The sequence below is a fragment of the Triturus cristatus genome, chromosome 6 (assembly GCF_964204655.1).
Source record: "Triturus cristatus chromosome 6, aTriCri1.1, whole genome shotgun sequence".
Classification (NCBI taxonomy): domain Eukaryota; kingdom Metazoa; phylum Chordata; class Amphibia; order Caudata; family Salamandridae; genus Triturus; species Triturus cristatus.
The window spans coordinates 1,621,347,314-1,621,370,370 of NC_140589.1; the positions used below are offsets into that span (position 1 = coordinate 1,621,347,314).

At 46.3% G+C, this 23,057-nt stretch overlaps 1 protein-coding gene across 1 annotated transcript in view; it reads left to right on the forward strand.

The window, feature by feature from the left end:
- SRBD1 (S1 RNA binding domain 1) overlaps window positions 1-23,057 on the forward strand; it is a 721,551-nt gene that overhangs the window by 137,684 nt on the left and 560,810 nt on the right. The gene's annotated exons all lie outside the window — the stretch shown is intronic.

The window sequence follows — 23,057 nt, forward strand, 5'->3', positions numbered from 1 at the left end:
TTCAGATCCCTCTCAACTCCTTCTAACACACCATTAGGCCCCAGGGAGCCGAGAAGCTCGCCATCTGTAGTGCTGCTGGCAGATTTGCCCTTGGCACCACATGGACCCTCTGAGCCCATCTTGCCCTCCACCTCCCGATCACACCTCCTCCAGGCACTGCCTCTTTAATACTGACTCCGTTGCTGCCGGAGGAGAAGGTCCTTATAGCTCTCTTCGACACTGATCTGACCTCAAGCAATTTCATGCTGGTACAAGTGTAAGAAAGTGCCTCTTTTGACATGGGTAACCCCTTCTTGTTGCCTGGTAATTGATGTGGTTTTGATTGTAGTGCACAGGGTCCCTGCCAATCAGGTCTCCTGTGCCAGTTCTCTTCCCTAAAACATATCCACTATTGGTTCTTTTGCCCCTGTAAGTCCCTAGTAAATGGTGCCCTGGGAACCTAGGGCCTGGAAGCTGAAGAGCGTGCCCTGTGACACCCTCTCACTAGGACCATGCCATTGCCATTGCCTTTGCATCTTGCATGCCCTTGTGGGAGGAAAAACAACAAAGTGGACATGGCACCCTGCCTGTATGCCATGCCAGCCAGCACTGTCTTTAGGTTTAGGTAAGCCACCCTCTAGTAGACCTTACAGCCCTAAGGTAGGGTGCATTATACCACTGTGAGGGCATTTCTGCCTAAGCAGATATGCCCCTACAATACTTGAGTCCGTTCCTAATTATTGTAAGTGCCAGGGAAGCTGTAAGAAGTACATGGGCTGGAAACTCGCCAACTAGAATTCCCAAGCACCTTGATGGCTTTCCTGAAATCAATAGTGTTTGGTACCAAACAGCTCCTTGTAATAAATCCACACTGATGCTAGTGTGAGATTTATTAAAACATGTAATCGGAGGACACCTACGAGGTGCCCCCTGAAAACCTACTGACCCTGGTGTGGGCAATTACTGACTTTAGGCAGCCTGCAAAACATAGACATGTTTCTGGACCCCTGGATGGAGAGCCTCTGCTCTCTACGACCAGAAACAATGCACATCTTGGGCAAAGGTGTCCCACCTCCTTCCAAAAGATGGGCCAGTGCTTCGAAGGGGAAACTTCAATGGCCTGCCGCTTTTGTAATGCGACCCCTAGTCTCTGATTTAGCAGCAGATGGCAACCCCCGGTTTTCACCCTCACTTTGGGTGGGAAGCATTGGGTGCCTGATGACGAAATTGCACCCTTCACCCAGCTGCCCCTGTGCCGCTGGTGGTGTATGTTTGGGGCTGCTTTGTGCCCTCCCTGTGCTTGTCTTAACCCACAAACATTGGCCCCCTTCAACCGATCTACATACCTGCAAGCAGTATGGCTTCGAGACCCCATTCTCCATTGGAACGCATTGGGCCGAACTCGGACTTTGACCTCTGCACCCGGCAGCTGGTGGTGCAGTTTTGGTACTCACCTGACCTTTGCCCATTGCTGACATTTGGGCCCGAAGACTGGATTTGAAAGTGCCTGTTAAACCACATTATTGTTTTCCTCCATAGGATAACATTGAACTGTTCAGAAATTGCACTAAGTTTCGACTTTTTATAGTAAAAAGGATTTTTGGTTAAAAACGTGCTTACTTTATTGCGAAGCTCTAGGTCTTAAAATAAAATGCAAACGAAGCTTATTTTTCTAAAATTGGTGTGGATCTCCTTTTTGCGTCATGTGTTCATTATTGGTCAATGTTGTGCAATAAATGTCTTAAACTCCTCTATGTTAGGCCTAAGACTGCTCACCCACACTACCACCAATAGAGCACTATTGGTTTTACATTGAGCCCTGTACACTTTTGGGAAACCCCTAGACTGTGTGCACAGTATAACCAACTAGTGGTTACCTACAGCGAGTGAGAACACACATTGCATTTCCTATTTGGTATGGACTGTCACGACGGCTATGGCCCGAGTGATGAGTTTGCTTAACCCTAGCCAGATGATGTCTGGTATGATGACTAACAGGAGGCTGGTAGTCTTGATGCCTCCCAGAAACAAGTCGAGTCTCACCCTATGGACCAGTCACCGAGCAATTATTTTCCTCCGTCATGGCTATGCATAGGGCGACTGAAGTTCTTCACCTCTAGCTTCCCACCTTGGACATTAACACCAATGCATTAACAGAAGTCTTCCAACGGAGGCAAACATATTCTGATCCTTTACTTCCCTTTAATGAAGCACTGATAATTACCTTGTTGGGGGCACAGCCCAAACATTGTTCTAGACCCCCAGACAATAAGAAAATTGCCCTGCTCCACCTAACCCTGTTTTTCTTTTGCAGCACCCTTTCCCTGAAAATCTAGTGGTGCAAGGTATCTAACCTCAAAACCTTCTCTACCAGCCATTCCCTGGACAGGTAAAATAAGTGGGTGGAAACATTTGGGAAACAAGTGTTTTCTTCTACCAATCTTGCATTCCGTTCTGTTAACGCCAGCTGCTTGTTTGGACGCTATTACCACGCTCACAGACTCGGTGGCATAAGTTCTCCCTTGTGTGCCTCAATATCTCAGACATCTCTCACTTAGGCATTCAAGGCAGTTGTGATGCGGTCAAATTCATGATTTGTTGTGGCTTGGACACCACCGATTCCGTTGGGCGGGCCATTGGCACCAGTGTTGCCATTCTCTGCAATGCGTGATTGAGATAGAGTGTGTTCTCTGGCGATGTCCACTCCTCCCTGATGGATGTACCCTTTGATGGACTTGTCAGTTTAGGGGCAAGGCTGTTTCTGCACTAAAGCATTTTTAGGGGAGCAGGGCTACTGACCTTCTCATGGCCTGTCCACTCCACCCTTGCTGCCGCAGCAATTCACCTGCTCCATTTGGGATTTGGTAGAGGTGCACTATACCACCAGCCTGTCATGCCTCCACAAGGAAACCAGCAGTTTCGTGGTCTAGGGCTATTATGTCTAGTGCCCCAAGGTCATTGGGTAACTCAGTCCATTTTTCTCCTTGTAGTCCCACATACCAAATCTTTTAACATGCCCTTACAGGAACCGGAGGAACATTTTCCATTTGGCAGACTATAACATCAGACAGGTGGGTCCTACAGATCGGTTGCAGGGAGTAAAACTTACTCTTCCTCGCCGCACCATCTGCCATTCTCCCAGTGACTGATGGAGAGCCATCTTTCCATTTTGCAGCAGTAAGTGCTATTCCTTCATTCCTTCTGGCCAAAGGGACTGTTTATAGGGTGCCAGAAGTAGGACGTGATTGTTATTTCTGCTACTTTCTGGCGCCGAAAAAAGGATCAGCGCCGAAAAAAGAATTAATCAAGTGGTTTGTAAAGTGCAACTACTCCCCCCTCCCCACCACCCCAAAGGGGGGACGGGGGGGCGACTGCAGATCTGTCGCAAGGCACTGTGGTTCAGTTGAAGAGCCAGGTCTTGAGGTCCTTCCTGAATTGGGTCAATGACTGGGAGTGCCTTAGGGGACAGGCAGGGTGTTCCAGGTCTTTGCTGTGAGGTAGGAGAAGAATATTCCCCCGGCCGTGGTCTTGTGGATATGTGGGATGGCGGCCAGGGCCAGTTGAGTGGAGGTCTCTGGTCAGTGCATGAAACAAGAGGCGGTGATTGAGGTATGCAGGTCCTTTGTCATGTAGGGCTTTGTAGGCGTGTGTGAGGAGCTTGAAGGTGATTCTTTTGTTGAGTGGGAGCCATTGGAAGTCTCACAGGTGGCTGGTGATGTGGATGCGGCGGGGATGTTGAGGATGACACTGACAGAGGTGCTCTGGATGCTTTGCAGTTTCTGGAGGATTTTCTGGGGGATGCAGTTATAGAGTGTGTTGCCGTAGAAGTGTCTGCTGCTGATGTGTGCCTGGGTGACCGTCTATCTGGACTCGGTGGGGATCCACCTGAAGATCTTTCGGAGCAGGCGTAGCATGTGGAAGCAGGCTGATGAGATGGCGTTTATTTGGTGGTTCATGGTGAGCGAGGAGTCCAAGATGATGCAGAGATTTCTTGTGTGGTCTGTGGGTGTGCACAGGCCACCAGGCGTTGTCCTAAGCAGAAGGGGTGGAGCCCAAGATGAGGACTTCAGTCTTTTCTGAGTTTAGCTTGAGGCAGCTGTCCTTCATCCTGGTGGCGACAGCCTTCATCCCGTTGTGGAAGTTGCTCTTGGCGACTGTGGGTTCGTTGTTGAGGGAGAGGATCAGCTGGGTGTTGTTGGCGTAGGAGACAATGTTTAGTCCGTGCTTCCTGATAATGGCTGCTAGCAGAGCCTGGAGCGGTGCCTGGGTGAGGATGGAGACCTACCTGTTTCCTCTAAATATCTTCCTCCAGAAGGGAAAATTCAGAATGCTCACCCTAACCCAGGTCTTATCTGCTCTCAACTCCAAAGACTGGATGGTTTGTAGGGGGACAGGAATACTTTCACTTTGCGGAGCTCCTCTTTGGTCTCGCCAGTGCACCTCTGGTATTTACAAAGGTGTTGGCCGTGGTAGCAGCGCACCTTCAAAAATCAAGATTGCCAGTCTTCTCCCTATTTCCATTACTGGCTGTTGAAGGTTGGCTCGCCCCCAGCAGTCGACAGCCACCTTCCGACTCCAACGAACCTCCTGTCATCCTTATGGTTCAATATATACATGCTGAAGTTAGACTTCACTCCTTCTCAGATGTCCCTTTCATCTGAGCCATTCTGGGCACGATTCAGTTTTGTATCTTTCCCCAGGAAGTAGAGTCCAGGACATACAGTTTATGATCATGATTTTTCAGCCTCTGTCCTGGATTTCATTGAGGTTGACTCTGAGGCTACTAGCACTGATGGCCTCCTGCATCATCCTCATCGAGTAGGCCAGGTGGCACTTCCAGGCTGTGCAGTGGGCTCTAATGTCCCAGTAGGCCCAACATCAAGGCGACCTCTCAGGCTGCGTTCAGATTTCAGAGGAGACTGCGAAAAACCTGCAGTGGTGGTATCTGGACCGCGATTCTCTCTAACCCACCCAGAGGTGACCGTGGTGACCGATGCATCACTTCTAGTTTGGGACGGCCTTCTGACAGAGGTGGAGATCAGAGGTCTCTGGCCCCCGGTGGAGTCCTGGCTCCATTTCAATCTTCTGGAACTCCAGACCCTCCATTTGGCACTAAAAGCCTTCCTACCATCCATCAAGGTGAGGCTGGTTTAGTTGGTCCGAACAACACCACTGCCATGTGGCATTGCAACAATCAGGGTGTGCTGTGCCTCTGGAAATGGCTCGACCGCCAGGAAATTTTCCTGGTGATGAACCTCCTGCAGGCTTTTTGGGCGCCATGGACAAACTCAGCGGTCGACTCCGACCAGATCACAAGTGCCAATTACACCCTGAGGTGACACAAGACCTCTTTCTGGGATGAGGGAAATCTTGGCTTGATTCCTTCTGCACTGACGAGAACTTGCAATGTCAGTGCTTCTGCCTGTTGGAGTTTCCAAGGCATCTTTCACTCAGAAATGCTTTCCACCTAGAGTGGAAGTCCGTGCTTCTGTATAGTTTCCCACCAATATGCTACTGCCCTGAGTTCTCAAGAAGATAAGGACTGATTGGGCCCAAATTAACCTAGTGGTTTTAAATTGGACACAGAGAGTGTTGTATCCTGAACTTCTGGGCTTGAGCATCTAACCTCTGATCAGGCCGCCCTCCTGGAGGACCTGCCGTCACAGCAACAGGGCAGGATTCTGCAACTGGGCATTCGCAATCTCCACTTTCATGCTTAGAGATTGCACGGCGACAGCTGAACACCTTTGACCTTCCTCTTGGGATGGTTGATGTCACCGTGGCAGTGCCAGGTGTACCTTGTGGAAAACTGTATACCCAGTTGTTGGGGCAAATTTGTGGTTTGACCTTCTCCAGTGCAAGTTATTTGACATTCTTTTATTTGTTTTGTCTTTGGCCTGTCAAGGCGTTTCTTTGGGCCTGGTTAAGTGTTATCTTTTGGCTCTTTCAGCTTTTTTAGGGATACCAGATCAGACCTCATTACCAGTTGTGAAGCAATTTTTGAAAGGACTACAACATATGTGTTCCTCCACCTAATGCCCCAATGGAACCTTAATCTGGTTCTTACTTGTCCTATGTACACCATTTGAGCTGCTTTACAACAGTCCCTTCAGCTCCTTACTATTAAAAAAACAATTCTTGTCGCTATCACCTTGGCACAGCTAGTGAGTGAACTTCAGGCTCTTTGTGTCAATCCTCCTCACACTACCTTCTTCCCAGACCAACTGATTCTGTGGATACGAGCATCATTTCTACCAAAAGCTGTGGCGCCATTACACATAGGTCAAACTATGACCCTGTTGGCATTCTATACTCCACCTTTTCCCACTAAGGAGGTTCAGAGGCTCCATCGCTTGGATCCCAAAAGTGTGCTCAGCTTTTATATAAACCGTACCAAGGACCACTGGGTGGACAATCAGCTATTTGTCAGGTTATCTAGGGTAATACAAGGCAAAACAGTGCATAAGAAAAACATCTCCTGCTGGATCGTGCTCTGCATTAAGATCTGCTACACATTGGCCAAAAAGTGGTCCCTGGAAGGACTGCCTGCTCACTCTTCAAGGGCCAAAGCTACTACCACTGCATTGGCACACAGTTCCTGTCCTGGAAATCTGCCATGAAGTGAAATGGCTGTCCCTCAATACGTTAACAAATTACTATTGTTTGTACAGTCAGGTTCGCAGAGAGGGATATTTTGCCCACTCAGTCTTTGAGGACCTTCATGGGCCTACCTCCAAATAGGTACTGCTGTGGTATCTATTCAAAAGCTGAGGCATCTGTGGCTAGAAGTCTTAATGAGAAGAACACGTTACTTATCTTCTGTAACGTACTTTCTGGTAGAGACTCTATTTAGCTGCAGATTCCTCACTGATTATCCCTGTTCTGTGATTGGACTCTATCTATTTATAAAAAGCAAAGTCTGAGAATCTATGCACTGGCCAAAAGCAATTTGCTCTTGGGGCTCTGCATCTTGGAGCATGAACAGCCTCGAAAACAACTGACATTATTTTGCTGGGGTGGCATTTAATTGAACTCTGCACATCATAACCGGAGTGGAATGGCATTAGTACGGTGCCGCATGGTGCCACCTGACAGCGCGCCGAGGTACTCCTGAAAAGTTATGAACCACAGAAAGGACCGTCCCTAGTTGTGTCTAAGAGATGCCCAATTTAGTGGGGGCAAATCACAAAAATTGACGGACTGGCATCACACACCACCAGGTGTCATGCTTCATCATCTGCCAGTCCTCGCCCTCTAAAAACCGCGTTTGATAGAGGGCGGGCATACACCTGAAGACAGGGATGCACTTCTAAACTAAGTGAGGGCCCAAACAAAAAAAGGAGTGAGTGAATTTAAAAACCATCATAGTATACCTGAACAATCTTTATTCTATGGGGTTACTATGTGGGATTAAAATATATAAGTGCGGTGAGTGGGGACCTTATCATCCCGTCGCCGCTGTGAATCAGTGATTGTTAATAGGGGGTCAACATGTTTCTGCCTGTATTGTCCACTTGGGTACGTGGCATTCGTCAGGACCTTAAATATTGGGCTCCAATCTTACCACTGGGGGCGTAGGCCTATAGCCAGCTGCCACCTGTTTAGAGAAACCTGTAAGAGAGAGGGGGTGAGACAAACATATAATACTCAAAATGGTTGTCATTCGGTAGACCTTGATGTTTCACAGTCACGCTCCATACTTACTGCTCTCTCCTAAAGTGAAAAAGGTGAAAATTTTTATATGAGTGTCAGGCATCTGTGTTCACTCTGACATTCATGTGAAGCAAATATAGAAGTCTTACCCTATTGGAAAAACCTATTTGCCCCATGGGAGGGGTAGGGGGGAAATCCTTGTGGCCACATTCTGGTGGGAGACGATAAAGGATGAAGACAAAAGGGTTAAAAACCAGACTGGTTGGGAAGGTATATCAAAGATACTGAATTAGTTAGCAGAAAAAACCGTCAGGGCGTGCATGGTCTACTATAGTTTCAACCTGTTGGAAGAAGAAATCAGAACAACGACTTACAGTTCAAGGCGTACTCCCCGCTAGAAAACCTAGTGCTGCATGCGTCCAGCCTCTTCCCCGGTGACATTAAGTGTAGTGCGCAGCAAGCTTTTATACTGTTGGGTGGGATCATGGCATGCGATATGGGTTTCAGGTGAGCGTGGCGCACAGTGATGATGCTGCATTTCCTGTGTCCTGAGCGAAGCATGCAGAAAGGACTGCACGTTGCCTGTTTGTTGCCTGACCCTCGTGGGGGTGTGTCAGCACATGGCGCTGCTCTATGACACGCCGCTTCCTGTGTCCCGTCATTACCTCAGATGATTGCCTGGGGTGGGGCGGGACCAGCTGTGGTCCAATGAAAGCGCCTGCCATAGTTTCTGGAGATACAAGGGAGTGATTTAACGTGTGTAGACACGTTATATAGAAATATGGGGAACATGTGCCCTGCTCATGAGTATTATTTCATGACGGATGCAGTTTCAAGTATTTACACAGAAGAAAGGAAGAGAAAACAAACCCAGATTGTTTACAGTCAGGGTGATGGTGTGGTTAAACCCACAATTAGTGCACAAGTTGATTTTACAGCTACCGCATGATTGCTGATCAAGATGATTCTAGTTTTAGGGAGTAAGGGAAACTACGTATAGCTCTATTCACATGTATTACTGTGTCTATTGTTTGTGTTTTTGTCTTTATAATGGGTACTGTTAAAGTGTATGTTTTAGTGAGCGCTAAGGGAAGTTACTTCATTTGTAGCCATGGGATATCATCGTTCAATCCGTTTTTCCATGTCCCAAGGCGAAACACCCAGCGCTGTTCTCTGACATGTAAGACATGTGAGAGGCAGCCATTGCGCTTCTGTACTACTTCCAGTACCGTCCATCTTAGATCTTTATCAGAGTGTTCTTTCTCAAGGAAGTGTTTTGTTAATTTGGTGTTATCTTTCTTCCTTCTGATAGTGGTCCGGTGCTCACTAATTCTGATCTTTACACGCCTAGCAGTCATGCCAACATACATGAGTTGGCAAGGGCATTTGAGTAGGTACACTACATTTTCTGTGTTGCAGTTAGAGAAGTTCTTCTGAGTCCATGGCCGCTCAGTACCTATGTCCACTTCTTTTGTGGTGGCCGTGAATTGGCATGATACGCAATCGCCACAGGGGTAATGTCCAGTTGGTCGTTGGTGGCCCCATAGTGTCAGTTGGTTGTCATCTGTAGCGGCTGGTGGTTTTGTATGGACTAGTTCATCCTTGATGTTCCTACTGCGTTTGTACGCAAATAGGGGTTGGGTCCAGACTTTGTCGTGCGCCATTTCTTTTGAATAATGTTCTGAATTTTGTTGGACGCTGGGGTAAAGGTGGTGACACACACCATCCGGTTGGCCGGCTCCTTTGGCGTATTTTCTAAAAGAGCTGCCCGGTTGTTGTTTCGAGCTCTTTTTTTGGCATTCTTGACCAATTTTGGGGGGTAATTTCTTGCTCTGAGTTTCATTTCCAGGGTGTCTGCTTGTTCATGAAAGTCTAAAATTTCTGAACAATTTCTGCGGAGGCGCAGAAATTGCCCTACCGGGAGGTTTTGTCTTAGGGCTTTGGGATGGAAGCTTTCAAAAAGCAGAAGGCTGTTTTTGTCGGTTGCTTTGTTGTGAACTCTTGTGCGTAGGCCTTCTGAAGATAGGTTGATTTCAAGGTCCAGGAATATTGCTCTTTCTTTGTCGATGGTATGTGTGAATCTCAAATGTGGATCAATGCTGTTTACCCATTCCACAAATGATTGTGCTTCTTCATTGGTACCCATCCAGACGATCAGAACGTCGTCGATGTACCTCTTCCACATTTTGATTTGATCAAGGTAGGGGTTGGTTTCCTTAAAGATATGGTCCTCCTCAAATTGGTGTACGTAGAGGCATGCCAGACTGGGAGCGAATGTGCTCCCCATTGAAGTACCTTTGATCAGGTGGTATATCACGTCCTTGAATTCAAAAAAGTTCACATAGTGCCAGTTCTGCGCATTCCATTATGAAGTGTTGTGGTGTGACATAGTTCCAATCTTGGTTTAGAATTATTTGCTCTACCACTTGGTAAGTGCGCACCTGTGGTATACTGGTGTACAGCGCTTCAATATCCATGGTGACCAGGGTGTCTTCCATATGATTGATAGGCATGTCACGTAGGAGACAGAGAACATCCTTGGTGTCCCGTAGGTAGGTTCTTGAATTTTGGACAATAGGTCTCAGGAACCAGTCACAGAACTGGGATAGGGGTTCTAGTATGGAACCGATCCCTGAGACTATGGGTCTTCCTGGTGGTGGGACCCTGTTTTTATGTATCTTCGGCAGGGTATAGAACCTGGGCATCCTAGGGTTCTCATTAATGAGGAAGTCTGCTTCATGTTGTGTAATCCAGTTGTTGGCGGTGGCTTTTACCACGATGGACTTTATTTTGGTCATTAGGCGTCCAGTAGGGTCCGTCTGATAAACCTCATAGCTGGTTGCATCGGCTAATAGTCTCAGGCACTCTTGATCGTATGCGTTTGTGTCCAGGATCACTGTGGCCCCACCTTTATCCGCTGGTTTAATCGTGATGTCTCTGTTGGTTTTGAGATTTGACATCGCGGATTTTTCTTCCCGGGTTAGATTTTGGAAGCCTTTTAGATTGTGAAAATTGATCTTTTCAATTTCTGCCAATACTGCCTGTTCAAAAGCCAAAACCTGGCATGGAATGGATTGTATAGGTGGACAAAAGGTAGATTTATTTCTTAGATCAGTATGTCCATCGTCCTTCGGTTTGTTTATTTTAGTGTCTCCAAAGAAGGCCCTGAGTCTGATTTTCCGAAAAAAATGTGCCAGTTCGGTATGTAGGGTAAATGGATCATTTTGGGGAGTGGGTACAAAGCCTAAACCTTTCTGTAGTACTGATTATTCAGGTCCTGATAGTTGGTAATTACTCAGGTTCACTATGTTCGTATCTGTTTGCTCGTTGAGGCTGTGGTGCCTTTGCCCCTGCTCCTTGTTACTGCGCCTAGTTGGTCTTCCGCGGTTTCCTCCCAGTGTACTCTTGGTCCTCTCCATTGTTTCTGTTTTCCTCTGCCTCGTCCCCTGCCCCTGGATAAAAAAGGTTGTGGGCCGGGATAATAGCCAAAGTTCGGCGGATAGAACGGTGGTTGCTGCCAAAATCCATACGGATTCATTGGAGGGGCGTACATCTGTTGGTTATGGTGCGGTCTTTGTTGTTGACCTTGGTTGGTAGTACCTCCATTGTCTTCTTCGCCGCTTTCTGATGTACTGCGCTCATCTCCTGCACTGAAAGTCCAGTTCAGGGGAGTTGGACGGGGGCGTTGTTGCTGCTGTCGTCTCCTTGTAGGTTGGGGTTCTGGAGCCTTGTCGTAGTACTCATCAGTCGTATAGGGGTAGACTGTATCCCTATTGAATTTCAAGACATCCTTTTGAAGTTTGGTAATCTTTGACTGGGTGAGGGATTTCCGGTATTCTTGATGGTCGTTATTGATATCGTCTAATTTTTTCTTAAAGATTTTGATATCAATAGTCGTTTTAAGTCGACTCTCGCTCTGCTGGATCTCAACAAGAAGGGCATCCGCCAGTTGTCTTGCCATGTTAATAATGAGCACCAACCAGTCCTTGGTACATTTCCAGGCTATACCGGACCAGTTGATCCTGAATTCTTTATTGTTCAGAAAGAGTATGGGTTCGTTGGTGACTATCAGGCCCCTGGGAGCGGTGTTCTTCCTCAGGTATTCTGTCATAAAAGCTCCATGAAGAGCTGTTCTTATCTGTTCTTTCTTCTTGGTTGTTAGTGCTTCCCATTCGTCAGAGTTTTTTACGGTGCATGCTACTACTGTTTCTGCCAGTAGTGAGGGGGTTCTCAGTATTTCTGTAAAGGTGTCTTCGTCAAACATGACTTCCGTCTCCATTATTAAGGAGGTGGATTGTGGCTACACCACGGACTTCCAATGTAATTATAGTATATGGGACGTTTGGCTTTTATCCAATACAGTCCTCGAAAGACTCCCAGTTGTGGAGTAGGCCCTAGTTAATGTTCCCACAGCCAAAAGGCTGTACAAAGCAAAGAACCACAGTTACACCCAGGGTCTGGCCCGGGGAGGGAACTAGAGGCGTTAGGGCACTAGAGAACGGTCCGCCTCCAACCAAAGCTATGAACCACAGAAAGGACCATCCCTAGTTGTGTCTAAGAGATGCCCAATTTAGTGGGGGCAAATCACAAAAATTGACGGACTGGCATCACACACCACCAGGTGTCATGCTTCATCATCTGCCAGTCCTCGCCCTCTAAAAACCGCGTTTGATAGAGGGCGGGCATACACCTGAAGACAGGGATGCACTTATAAACTAAGTGGGGGCCCAAACAAAAAAAGGAGTGAGTGAATTTAAAAACCATCATAGTATACCTGAACAATTTTTATTCTATGGGGTTACTATGTGGGATTAAAATATATAAGTGCGGTGAGTGGGGACCTTATCATCCCATCGCCGCTGTGAATCAGTTATTGTTAATAGGGGGTCAACATGTTTCTGCCTGTATTGTCCACTTGGGTACGTGGCATTCGTCAGGACCTTAAATATTGGGCTCCAATCTTACCACTGGGGGCGTAGGCCTATAGCCAGCTGCCACCTGTTTAGAGAAACCTGTAAGAGAGAGGGGGTGAGACAAACATATAATACTCAAAATGGTTGTCATTCGGTAGACCTTGATGTGTCACAGTCACGCTCCATACTTACTGCTCTCTCCTAAAGTGAAAAAGGTGAAAAATGTTATATGAGTGTCAGGCATCTGTGTTCACTCTGACATTCATGTGAAACAAATATAGAAGTCTTACCCTATTGGAAAAACCTATTTGCCCCATGGGAGGGGTAGGGGGGAAATCCTTGTGGCCACATTCTGGTGGGAGACGATAAAGGATGAAGACAAAAGGGTTAAAAACCAGACTGGTTGGGAAGGTATATCAAAGATACTGAATTAGTTAGCAGAAAAAACCGTCAGGGCGTGCTTGGTTTACTATAGTTTCAACCTGTTGGAAGAAGAAATCAGAACAACGACTTACAGTTCAAGGCGTACTCCCCGCTAGAAAACCTAGTGCTGCATGCGTCCAGCCTCCTCCCCGGTGACATTAAGTGTAGTGCGCAGCAAGCTTTTATACTGTTGGGTGGGATCGTGGCATGCGATATGGGTTTCAGGTGAGCACCTTTTTATATATTTTAATCCTACATAGTAACCCCATAGAATAAAAATTGTTCAGGTATACTATGATGGTTTTTAAATTCACTCACTCCTTTTTTTGTTTGTGCCCCCACTTAGTTTAGAAGTGCATCCCTGTCTTCAGGTGTATGCCCGCCCTCTATCAAACGCGGTTTTTAGAGGGCGAGGATTGGCAGATGATGAAGCATGACACCTGGTGGTGTGTGATGCCAGTCCGTCAATTTTTGTGATTTGCCCCCACTAAATTGGGCATCTCTTAAGACACAACTAGGGACGGTCGTTTCTGTGGTTCATAGCTTTGGTTGGAGGCTGACCGTTCTCTAGTGCCCTAACGCCTCTAGTTCCCTCCCCGGGCCAGACCCTGGGTGTAACTGTGGTTCTTTACTCTTGAAACGTTGCCATATCCTCTGACGCCTGGGGAATTTTCAAAAGGTGAAGAATCTGGACCTACGTAGAGTCTCTACCAGAAAGAGCTTTACCAAAGGTAAGCAACTTGTTCTTCTCCATTTTTGACAGCAGCCGTTGATCATCCCATATGCATCGTTCAATCATGCAATCTATTTCAAGCAATATTTTCTTTGGCAGTTGGAAGGGAAACATGCTGAAGACATCGAGGGCCATCACCATTTGAATTGTATTCTCTAAACTAGAGTGGCAATTGCAGATATTTCTTAGGGTTAATTTTGAATGGTCTATTAACCATAGTGCAAATTCTATTACCATGAAATTAGTATTACAGCTGATCCAGGTGAGAAGATATTTCAATTTGTCCAGCACCACCGGCAAGGGAGATCTGCCAGTGCTGCTCTTGTTGTAAAGGAGTTCATAGGCAATGCTTCACTTTTGTCCCAATTTCTTTTTTGTGTAGTTCCAGGATCATCGAGAAGGCAGAAATAGTACTTTTTAAGGATTGTTCCGAGTTATAAGAGTCAGCATAACGTTGCCTGCATATAGGAAAACTTTCAGCTAACCAGCTTATGTCTCAATATTGTGGATCTAATGCAATTTTCTGATTGTGGTTGCTAAAGGTTCTAGTGTAAGCAAAGAAGTGGAGAGGTTGTCAGGTGCCGCAACATTGAACATCTAAAAAGATGAATCCCCCAGTGTTAACTGCAGCAGTAGATTTTTTATAAAATCAGCCAACGTTTTTGAGCAATTTAGATCTGAGGCCGAAAATCTTCAAGATTATCAATAATAGGATCACTCTGCATGGTCAAAGGCTTTTCGGTTTCAAAAGAGACTGGTAGGTTCTACTGCTTTCAGTGTCTTTGTTTCCAGAAAAGGTGCATATTAGTTCAGAGTTGGTTGCTAAAGATCTGCCTGGAGCAAAGTCCACTTGGTTCTTGTGCACTAGCAGTGGCTTGGACATTAAACATCAGCGCCAAGATACCTTTGGGTGAGCGTGCGATTTACAAATATACATTATTGTCAGTCTTGTGGCAGTGTTTTAGCTATTATCAACATGTCTGTATTAATCTATAGCTAGAGCTTAGATGCCGGTCTCTGGTTTCAATATTAAGGAGAGAAACACCTTATTCTCAAGTCTTAAGCCATCAGTAGCTATGGCATTGACAAAAATCCTGCTCCGCAACCGCACTATAGTAGGACAGTAATCTTATAGGATTTAAGAGGTAGTCCATTTTCTCCAGGAGTTTTGCAGGCATTTCTTTAATTGCTTCTGAAATTTTCAGTTCCGGGACTTCCCTTTCTAACAGTTCTCCTGCTATTTGGGTCAGCCATGGTAGGCGCATGGCGTCTAGAAAAGCATTTTCTTGTTGCAATGTATTGTCAGATGTGGACGATTATAAAGAAGAGTGATATTCCTTAGATATTGCTACAATATCCTTGGGTTAAAAAACAAGACTCCCGTGGGGTTTGTATTGCTGGGAAAGTTCTGAAGGCTGTGTCTTGTTTTAATTGTCACACTGTCACACAGAAGCATTTGGCACTAAATAAATGCAATGTACTCTAACACAACAGGATGTACTATCTGATAGAGACTTATAACCGCAGACTCCTTACCTTAGAATTATCCCCAGACATCACCCTGGATCCGGAAATTATAGTGAGCAGTCCTCCTGCATGCCTGTAGGTGGTGTCATTCAGCTCCACATGGCGTCGTCCGTGCTGGAATTGACATTCGTGTTGCCTATATAGGCGCACCCTGGCGCTCTGATGTCAGTTCTTTTCTTTCCATTCCATGCAGTGCAGATCCAGGAAGAGCTACCACTTTGTAATTTTTTTGACTAGGTTTTTTCGACGTTTTGTCGAAACTTTTTTGAGGTTTAGCTGGTGTGGCAGTATTTCATCGAAGAAGGCCAGCTTCAAGCCCCGCAGTACTTGCCATGGATAGATATCGGTGATGGATCTGCACCTTGTATTATAATCAAAAGAATATCCCCCACATACCAATTTCTAAACCACAGTGGAATATTCACACATTCATTATAACTCACATACTCTCTAGTCTCACAACACTGAACCCAAATATATACAAAAATGTCTAATATTTATTATATTATCTCAATGTACATATACATTACAGTTAAAACAATTTCAAAATCCTACAATTAGACTCGGGTATTTGATTTCACTTTCCACGTTATCTCCTATGTCCCTTTTACATTGTATATTCATACAGTATCAAAGGAAGAACACTTTTTTTTTTTTAAAAAACAGGTTTGTTTAAGAAAAAAACTGTATGCACAATATACAATCAAACAAAAGAATACAAATATTGTATATTGTGCATAAATGTTTATTTAACCAAACCTGTTTATTTCTTTTTAAATTCGTCTTTCCGATGATGCTGTATGAATATACTGATGCAAAAGGGACATAGGAGATAAAGTTGGAAATTGTAATCAAATACCTGTGTCTAATAGTAGGACTTATTTTATTGGTTTAATTGTCTTGTATATGTACATCGGGATAATATAATAAATATTAGACATTTTTGCAGATATTTGGGTTTGGTGCTGTGAGACTAGAGAGTATGCGAGTTATGATAAATGTATGAATATTCCAATGTGGTTTGGAAATTGGTGTGTGGGGGACGTTCTTTTTATTATATTATGTTCCCTACATTTGTATCGGTACCTCTCGGACTTTGGGAACAGTTTTCTGCACCTTGTATGCCTCTGGTACCTCGAGCACAACCCGAAGGCCTGCACTGACGCCGTGCCATGCACCCGAAGACCTAGGGGGAGCACACCCTCAAGCTTATAATGGCTCGACTTGCGACGCCACGATGATCGAGGTCCTGGTCGAGAGAAAAGTCCTGGTAGCAGTTACAAAGCCTGAGGTCGTCGTCACACTCCAGGTCATCAAGGCACTCTGGTAAGTCCAAGTCCTGCAAGACGAAAAAGTAGTGGAAGGGTGCTTTGGCTTCTACTCGTCCGTCAGCTGACGGGATGAGGAAGCGTCACCACTCGAGGCCTGGCTCCGCGGTTGAGCTAGTCCCAGAGTCGGCTACGTGCCTCCCTGAATTTCCAGTAGCCTGAGCAATCCCCCTCCCACTTGTGAAATTTATGAGGCCATGCACCTTATCTTTGGCCAACTTGTTCCCTCCGGCACATCTTCGGGCCACGTGGATTCGGAAGGGGCTCCTACTGGTTTCACGCCGGCAGCTCCGGCATCAGTCAGGCCCCATGAATCCATAGATGGCGCCGCTTGTGCCACCTCAACCTTCCCTGATGCCTATCTTGAGGCCGACTCTCCCAGCGCCCACTGGTCGTTCCATCCCCATTCTCATCCCTGACTCAGACACGGAGTCAGAGAGGGGTAGGGGGATCTGGCACCATCAGGAGCCATGCCTTACAGGCCAGAGCCTGAGCCCTATTCTTATGGGCTAGGACTCGGGGAACAAATGGACCGGTGTGAGGCTCTGAGTAAAGCCAGTGGACTGGATACTAATCCAGATACTGGCATGCTTTCTTCCCCTACCGGCTTGATTTCTCCCCTTACCGTGGCTACGAAGGAGGGAGTTTCATTTGTAATGGTGGTGCAGAGGGTGGCTGAGGTCCTGGATTTTAGCTTGCCCCCTGTGGCAGTCAAGACTAATGTCTTGACAGAAGTGCTTCAGCTGGGAGTGTCGCCATCAGAACTGCTCTGCCCTTTCAATGAGGCACTTACTGGCGTCCTGCTTGGGAGTTAGTCCAAGCCCAACACTGGGGCTCCTGTGAACAGGACGATTGCCTGCCACCACTGCCCATATCCAGGGGACTCAACTGTACTCACCTAACACGCTACCCTGGAAACCTTGGTGGTCCAAGCCTTCCCGTCCCATGTAAATTCTGGTACATTCCCTACTGCACCCTCAGACAGGGAATTCATGAGGCTGGACACTCTTGAGAAGAAGATGTATTCTTCCACCAGCCTTGCACCGGGTGCCTTTTGGGCCACTATTCCCACACTCGCTGGGATGCAGTTGGGCAGGTACTGCCAACGATCCCAAAGGAGGCCTGGTCCATGCTCTTCCAATCTATTTCCAATGGGAGGAATTCAGCGAAGTTCACCATCCTCTGCGGACTAGACACCACCGACTCACTAGACAGATGGTTTCGTCAACATCGGCCCTGCGACGCCACGCCTGGTTGAGTGAGGGTGACTGGCTTTTCTGGGAATGTCCAGTCCTCACTCATGGACATGCCCTTTGAAGGCTCCTGTCTCTTGGGAAACAAGGCAGATTCGGCGCTGGAGCGCTTTAAGGACAGCAGGACTATGGCCAGGTCCTTGGGCCTTTCTATTGCCCCTCGTCGCCCTCATTTTGCTCCTTTCGGGCCACGGAAGTGGCGTCCAGCTGCGTCTTTCCCTGCCCAGCTGCTGCGGCGCGCAAGTTTTCCAACCTCTGCATGACTGCCGACAGGGTTCTAACGGCCCAATGGTGGCCAGCGGTCGGGTTAGTCCACCAACCCCCCAGCAGCCACAGCCTCCGAGCCCTCCTAGTCTGCCTGCTTACCATCATCATCACCCAATGGGTGGCAGGATTCGCCATCACCTGCCCCGCAGGCAGTCCATAGCAGATTGTCTGAAGGGGCTACTCCCACCCCTTCAAGACTAAGCCTCCCTCCTTGCCACCTACTTATGACAGGCTGATGGAGGACCACCTCTCTTTTCTCCACCAGGAAGTGACTGCTCTTTTGGCCAAAGGAACCATAAAGAGTGTGCCGGTGCCAGAAGTTGGTTGTGGCTGCTCTACTTTCTAATGCACCAGAAGGATGGAAGTCTTTGTTCTGTCCTCGACCTACACTCTCTCAATTTCTTTCTCAAGAAGGAGAAATTCAAGATGCTCACTCTTGCTCAGATGCTCTCCCTGGACCCTTGAGACTGGATGGGGGTGTTGGTCTTGCAGAATGCATATTTCCACATTCCCGTCCTGCCTGCCCACATGCGTTACCTGCGGTTCACCGTGGGCCACAAGCATTTTCCGTTCGCTGTGCTCCCTGTTGGCCTCATCAGCGCCCCTCTGGTGTTAACCAAGGTGTTGGAGGTGGTTGCAGCTCGTCTGCTGAGATCAGGGGTGCCAGTTTTCCCCTATCTCGGTGACTGGCGGTTGATGGTGGGCTCCTCCTATCATCTCCCACCTCCAGACTATGGCATACCTCCTGCATTTGTTGGGGTTCACCATCAGCATGCCAAAGTCTAACCTGACTCCCTCTCAGATGCCCCTTTTTATTGAAGCTGCTCTGGAAAGGGTGCAGTTTTAGGCCTATCATCCCGAACAGCGAGTCCAAGAAATTCAGGCTGATACCGATGTTTCAGCCACTATTATGGATTTCAGTGAGACCTACTCTGAGGTTGATGGGCCTCATGCCCCCCTGCATCCTGCTTGTCACACATGTCCCTTGGCATATGCGTGCTCTTCAGCAGGACCTGAAGTTCCATTAAGTTCAGCATCAGGGGAATCTCTCTGGCATGGTCCAGATCACAAAGAGAACTGCAAAGGACATGCAGTGGTGGCTTACGAACCACGATTAGGTACGAGGCAAACCCCTGTCCCATCTCCAACCAGATCCGATAGTGGTGACAGATGTGTCACTCCTGGGATGGTGTGGCCATCTGGTAGAGGTGGAGAGCAAAGGATTTTGGTCTCCGGCAGAATCGGGACTCCACATCAGCTTGTTGGAGTTCAGAGTGATCTGATTGGGATTGAAAGGCAAATTTTTAAGTCTTTCCTGAATTTCTGAAGATTGGATTGAGATCGTGGATGTTACATAACGAATTCCACCATCTTGCTGCAGAGTAGGAAAAAACTTCTCACACCCCAGTGGGATTTTCTTTTTCTGGGTACCTGCACTTTGTTTGCCGTACTAGACCGTAAAGAACGAGTGGGGAATGCCACTTGAAGATGCCCTGCAGAAAAAACGGACCATCCTGCTGTAGTCCAACAAAGCCATTTGAACGGAACCCGAGCCCGGATGGGAAGCTAGAGGAGTTCCCTAATAGAGTTGGAAACCAAGCAAAACTTAGGGAGATTCAATAGAACTCTGGCTGCTGCGTTTTGTAGTCTGAAGTTCTTGAGGAGACTTGTTTGAGATCCTACAAATAAAGCATTGCAGTAATCAATTTTTTAAATAACAAGTGCTAGAATCACTCATTTTCCTTGTCCAAGTGGAAGAAATTGAAGGATTTATTTTTGCGTTTTCAGCATGTAGAAGCAGTAAGAGGACACTAGTTTCGAATGTTCAATGAAGGCTAGTCTGTTGTTGCAGATGACACCCAAATTGCTTGCCTTCTGCACTGGACCAGGTAAAGGACCCAGATCCGATGCCCACCAAGTGGTGTTCCAGAAAGTATTGTTGTTGCCAAACAATAGTACCTCCGTTTTATCGGAGTTAAGCTTTTAAAAGTTGAGTTGCATCCACTGAGCAATACCGTTCATGCATACACTGAACTGTAAAGCTACTTTTTTTGGGTTGGAAGAGACAGTTACCACTAACTGTGTCATCGGCGTAAAAACACACCGTAAAGCTATAGGATTTGATCAGCTGAATAAGGTGGGTGATGTGTGCAGTAAAAAAGGTTGGACTTAATGAGCACCTCTGAGGAACCTCACAAGGAAGCCTGAAGGGAGTATATGTGTATCCGTCTAGGGTCACTACTTGCTCTCTATTGGAAAGGAAGGAACTGATTAAATTGAGAGCTGTTCCTTTTATGCCCTGGTTTCGAGACGGTTGACGAGGCAATGATGGCCAACCATATCAAATTTGTCAAACAAGTCCTCTAGGACTAGGGCAGCACTGTCACCTCTGTCGACAATGGATCTTATCTCTTCAGTGGCTGCCAATAGGGCAGACTCTGTACTGTGTCTAGGCCTAAAGCCTTGTTGTGCAGAGTCAATACATTTGTTTGAATCTAGGAAGGAGATAAATTCTTGATTCATTGCTCTCTCCAATGCTTTTGCCGGAGGTGGTCGACAAGAGATAGGACTGTGATTTTTCACTTCAGAAGGATCAAGAGGGGTTTTTGACAAGCGGCAAAATTGAGGCTTTTTTTCCAGGCTGTCGAAAAGCAGCCTGTGTCCAAGATCCTATTCATCATAATTAAGGCTAGGTGGATAGCAAGGTTTCAGAAACTGGATGAAATACCTCGGAAGATCAGGGATCTGCAGGGAATCCCGACTGGTTTTTAGAAAACAAACAACTTTTTCTACCGAAAGATGTGTGAAGAAGTTTAAGCTGGAGTAAAGTCCTGGAACTTTTTTTAACGGAGAGTCCATCATCGGTGGCAGTTGTACGAGTCGGAAAAAGACTGGTGCTTGTATTTTTAAAATCTTGAAAAATAGTATTAACCTTGGAAAATAAAAAATTGGCTAATTGATCACAGAAATTTTGGCTAGGTGTAGCCCTGTTTTTGTTTCCAAAGGATGATAATAATTTACAGTCTTGAATAACTCCCTAGAGTAGTTGCTAGCTGCTTTGATCTTATCAGTGAAAAAGTTTATTTTGGATACTTTAAGGTTTTGTAGTCCTTTAATACATTTGTATATTTTAATTTTACTTCTGGACTATATTGCATCCTCTATTGCTGTTCTTGATGTCTGCATTTTTTCTTTAGCTCCTTAAGATCCTGCAAAAAACCATGGCGCAGAAGGCGTTTTCCGATCGTTTGTTCTGTTTTTAAGGGGGGCATGCTGGGAGACAGCTGCATTTATCCAAGAGTCCCAGGAGACTGAAGCTTGCTCCAGGTCATCATTAACTGGAGGTGTGGATTCTTTTAATAAGGCATCTAGAATGTAGGAGTTAATTTTTTTCAAAGCTCAATTATCGCACGCCTCTGGCGCTTTGGCGGGCCAGTGCTAGGAATAGGGACATTCATTTTAAACAAGATGGCTTTGTGGTTAGTCCGAATTAGAGGTAAAAATGTGTTAATCATTATGTTAGGATTATTTGAAAAAATGCCATCATGTGGCCTGCGATGTGAGTGGATTGTTTAATTAGTTTTTAAGTACAAGTTCAGAATTTGTATCATCGGGTTGTTTTAGGTAAAAATTAGAGTCACCTAAAATGGTAAAATTGAGATAGTCAATACATGCTTCCATAAAACCCAGCAGAGACATGAAAATGTATCTTGGACCTGGGGAGCGGTAAATGAGTAGGCCATTAAAGGAGTAGGCCTTATGAATCCGTGAGAAAAGCAAAGACAAAGAGTTGAGGTGAGAAAGGGGTGTATGTGTGGCTTTAATAAAACTTTGAAGGATGATTGGAAGGCCTCCACCTCGCCTTTGGGGTCGGTCCAGTCTAATTAAGTCATAGACATCAGGTAAACATGCAATGAAATGAGGGACAGATGCTTCATCTGCCCATGTTTCCGTTAGAAAGGCAATATCAGTGCCTCCTCGCTCTAATAAATCAGTAATCTCCACGGTGTGATTTATGAGGGAGCAGATTTTGAGAAAAAGGCAGTTAACTTTTTGGCCGGCACTGTTGAGTGTAGTTCTGGCACGTGCTCAGGTATCAGCTATCCTGTGGTTGCTTTGGAAACACAGGGAAAAGCAAGAAACAACAGTTCTTGCATGTTTAAGAAGGCTTGTTGACATTAAAGTCAAATCGAGGGCTTGCGTGAAGCTTACCTTGTTTGCTCATTTCCACGAGTGCACTTATTATGTAAATTGGGGAAAAAGGTCAGGGGTTTTGCAACATATGTTTCCTCCGACTCCTTTTATTATGCCTCAGTGAGACATCAATCTCGTCCTCACTTTCCTTATGTGTGATCCCTTTGAGCCTCTGCACAATTGTCTACTCAGTCTCATTACATCAAGATGGCCTTTCTCAGAGCAATAACATCCGCCCGGAGGGTCAGTGAGCTGCAGGCCTTGTAATCCAAGCATCCTTATCTTAACATGTACTCAGACAAATTGGTGCTTCGTACGAGAGCTTCCTTTCTTCTAAAAGTGGTCACTCCATTTCACATTGGCCAAACCATCACTCTGCCTACTTTTTTTACAATCCACCTCATCCCTCCAAAAAGAGTGTTGTCGTTTTACCTTGACCGTGCACACGAGTTCTGAGTGGAAGACCAACTCTTCGTGGGGTATGTCGGAGTGAAGAAGAACAAGGGTGTGCAGAAGCGGACCATCTCCAGATGGACCGTGCTCTGCATTAAAATCTGCTACGCATTGGCTAAGAAGCAACCCCTTGAGGGTTTGTGTGTTCATTCAGTCAGAGCTCAAGCTGCAACCACTGCGTTAGGACATGGAGTTCCGGTCCTGTACATCTGGCAGGCAGCAACGTAGGCTTCCTTGCACACAGTTACCAAATGATACTGTCTGGACAGTCCGGTCCGTAGGGATGGGCACTTTGCCTCTTCAGTCCTGCAGGAATTCTTTGTGTGAAATTGGT